The following is a 3,630-nucleotide window of genomic DNA, read 5'->3' on the forward strand; positions in this document are numbered from 1 at the left end:
TACCCCTGGTCGAATCTCATCTTTAAGTCCCGCAAGGAACGCACTTATAAAAAATTGATCAGAAAGATCTTCAGTTTTACTGAAATTTTTTTCAAAACGCTCTCGATATGCTACAACCATCCCAGACTGTCGAAGCCTTATAATATCCGCAATGGGATCTTCGCTCACTCTTGGCCCAAAACGCTGACAAATAACCTTTTTGAAGACTGGCCAAGAAACAAGTCCATGAGTGTGCTCAAACCATTGAAGCTATTGAACAGCTTTTCTTTCTAAGTGAACCAAGGCTAGAGCCACCCTTTTCTCCGTATCAATTCCTTTAACCCCAAAAAATTTGTCACAACGATAAACCCAACCCTTTGGATCATCCCCTGCAAATTTAGGAAAATCGATCTTTGCATAATGAGAATGGAATGTACCCGAAGGAGGGGCTAAGTTTCATGGAACAACGATCTCACTCTGATCGACAGTATTACCTTCAGTTTTCGAATAAGTTGGCACATTACCAATGGTTGTCGCAAGCATCGTAAAATTTCTGTAAACTGACTTGTAGTTGAAGCCTCTATTCGAGCAACAACATCCTGCAACTTCGTAAGCTCTTCCGAATGATGAGAGGCGGATTCTTGCAATTTAGAAATTGCGGTAGAATGGAGTTCAATTTCGCCTAAATTTGTTTTAAGTCTGGTTCCATCTTCCGTGATTATCGATACGCAAGCCGAAGATCGTCGGCTCTGATACCACTTAATACGGCGCTTGAAAGAGAGACTTAATTAATCTCACGTTCGTGGAGATATCCTCAAGAACAACAGAAGTATAGGCGAAGAAGAAGATTATTTTCCATTCATATCTTGAAAATGACAATTACATGTTTAATAAGAGATCTCTTCTACAACACTTTCCTACTAAAAGAGAATCCTAATAAAACTAAATAAAGAAACAGCTAATAACAATAAAGATTCTTACTAAATCTCTAAATATTAAATAGTAACTAATAGATATTCTTAGAGAATTAAATAGTAACTAGTAGATTATTGTTAATTATCTCTTCATATCATATCAGGTACATAGAGGGAAAAGATGGAAAGAGGTATGGAGAGGGACGTGAGACGTGGCGAGAGTAAATAGAGATGTGGAGATAGACTAAGACGTCGCAACGAGACGCCATTAAAAGCCACGTTGGGGCATCTGTGATAGAAAAGGATCCGCTGCCAATCAAAAAAAAAAAAGGATCCACCTTTAAAGCTTCAACAAAGAAAGAGAGAGACAGAGAGATGGAAGAGATACGACATGTCTTCGGTTAGGTAGAGCTTAGGGAAAAAATCTCTGACAGAGAGGTGTAAAATCAAGTTTTTCTCTTGTGAGGTCATAACGGGAGATGTGACACGTGGTAGAGTAATAATACATAGTCTAAGGTTATTAAAAACCATATAGATATGAATTATTTAGGGGCTAAATGGTAAAAGCATATGAGAGACAGTGTGCGGGAGAAAAATCGGCAGCTAAAAAAAGAATTTTCTTTTTCCTCTAGCTATATTGTAGTATCTATCTATATCTTCTATAATCTATAATAAAGAGGGAAGATTTCAGGACACGTGTCGGCCTCCCCTCCCACCTTAGTTAAAATGTCTAAAAAAATAGGAAGAAAAACGAAAAAGAAGAGAAAATAAGGCCGGAAAAACTAAAAAAAGAAATTTTGCTCAATTTCCGCAGCAAAATCTCGAGAAAATCTAGCGAGATTTTTGGAGAAGAAAAAATCTCTCCTCTCTCTCTCTCTCTCTCTCTCTCTCTCTCTCTCTCTCCCATATTTTCGGTTCCGGTTTATCTCAACGTCTCCCCCTTCCTCTAGGGCTATATTCTCTCACCTCCGGAGGCCAGCCTCGAGACGCACGCCGCAACCGCCATCCAATAAGTTAACGTCAGCCCCGAAATTTCTGGATTTTTCCCTGGGTTTTGGCTAGATTACATGATTTACAGCCATAATCCCCGACCGTCTCTCTCTCTCCTCAGGCCCTGCTATTCTTTCGGTGTTTACACGATCAAGGAGAAAGGATCCAAGAATCGAAGGTACTTCTGCCCTTCTTCTTCGTTGATTTTTTCTGTATTTTTTTTTTTTGTTCTAAAAGAGAGGGAGGACCAAATTTGGAAGAGGGATTTTCTAGGAAGGAGGGAATACACAAGGACAAATAAGTATTACACAAAGGGAAAAAGAAGGAGATTGGTTTTTCCAAGTGTTTTCTTGGCAACTGATTTGCTTCCTTTTCATGTCATTTGAGCAGCTCTATTTTCATTCGGGCAACTCAGACACCAATCACACTACTCTAGTCATTCGAGCAACTCTTTCTGCATTTTCTCTCCATTTTCAGGTAACCCATCTATCTAACACGCACCTCGGGCTGAACTTTTTGTTAACCTACACCAATACTGAGTTTTGATTTCATGCCGCAATTTCTAAGACAAACCCATGAGTTGATTAATTTTTCTTTATTTTCTATTCTTTGTTTTTTCCCCCAATTTTCAGATAAGAAATGGCCTCAAAATGGGACTGTGGATATGTGCTTCATGTACCTTTTCGATACCCATTTGCAGATGACATAAGATGGCCCAAAGCGTGCAGCCATAAATGTATAACCTTTTGCATCATAAACATCTATTTGAGTGTTTTTGGTCTTAGTCATCATTTTGCTCTCTCTCTCTTTCTCGATTTTCGTCATTTCGGTTTGCATCCATCCAAACCCTATACTAGCTGAGAGAAGGGCTAACTGTAATATTGCTTCCTTGGGAGGCCTCCGCCTTCACTTCCAAGAGACAAAGATAATCATGAAATTGATTTTTTTACAGTAATAGGAATTGGAAATTATGATGACGTTTTGTGGCTTAAATTTGTATTTGGTGAAGACCATACCATGGAGGAAACATAGAAGTTGAGCACCACAACTACCAAGCTGCAGCTTCATACAATATATGAAACTACCAATTACTCCAAAAGCTTAAGCTGCTGGAGAAGGTGTTATTTAATTTGTTATACTACAACACTGCCCCTCACTTGTGGTCCCTCTTTTAAGGGTTGGCCTACACGTGGCACATATGTCCACTCTTTCTGGGTTGGCCATTACATGTGGATTTTTAATATCGAGAACTTTTGAACCCGACCTTTGCTCTGATACCGTATGAAACAACCAATTACTCCAGAAGCTTAAGCTGTTGGAGAATTCGAAGACCACCACTACGAAGCTGCAACTTCATACAATAGAATTCGAGCACCACCACCACCACTGCCTCCTCTTCATCGATTCAACCAATTCAAAATTGGAATATGGAAGCTTATTTAAGGATCTGTCTTTTTACATTCTGTTTTTTTTTTTTTAAGTTCTCTACATCTCAAACATGGCTGAGCAAGTTCCATCATTTAAAGGAGGTGGAGCATTGTGGTTTGTTAACTATTTATGCTCATTTCATCTAAAATAAATCAACAAATCTGTTTGATCCGCCCTTTTTTCAACTCTCTCTCTCTCTCTCTCTCTCTCTCTCTCTCTCTCTCAAGTTTATTCGATTTACAGTTTGGCTACTGAGAAAATATCACAGTAAGGGAATGCTTTGGACATTTTCCTATTCAAATAAAGCTTTCTTTGATTT

At 38.8% G+C, this 3,630-nt stretch overlaps 1 long non-coding RNA gene across 2 annotated transcripts in view; it reads left to right on the forward strand.

The window, feature by feature from the left end:
• The first annotated feature begins 1,889 nt into the window (after nt 1–1,889).
• Nucleotides 1,890–3,630, forward strand: part of LOC143853706 (uncharacterized) — a 2,308-nt gene continuing 567 nt past the window's right edge. The window contains exons 1-3 of one of the 2 annotated variants that reach the window (XR_013237278.1): nt 1,890–2,061; nt 2,274–2,360; nt 2,516–2,619. This is a non-coding gene — a long non-coding RNA (uncharacterized LOC143853706). Of the gene's footprint in view, nt 2,062–2,273; nt 2,361–2,515; nt 2,933–3,630 lie in introns of those variants that run through there. The other variant, XR_013237277.1, reaches the window with a different exon arrangement.

The sequence above is a fragment of the Tasmannia lanceolata genome, unplaced genomic scaffold (assembly GCF_043159265.1).
Source record: "Tasmannia lanceolata isolate RefF3 unplaced genomic scaffold, GAP_Taslan_0.1 ptg000020l, whole genome shotgun sequence".
NCBI lineage: Eukaryota > Viridiplantae > Streptophyta > Magnoliopsida > Canellales > Winteraceae > Tasmannia > Tasmannia lanceolata.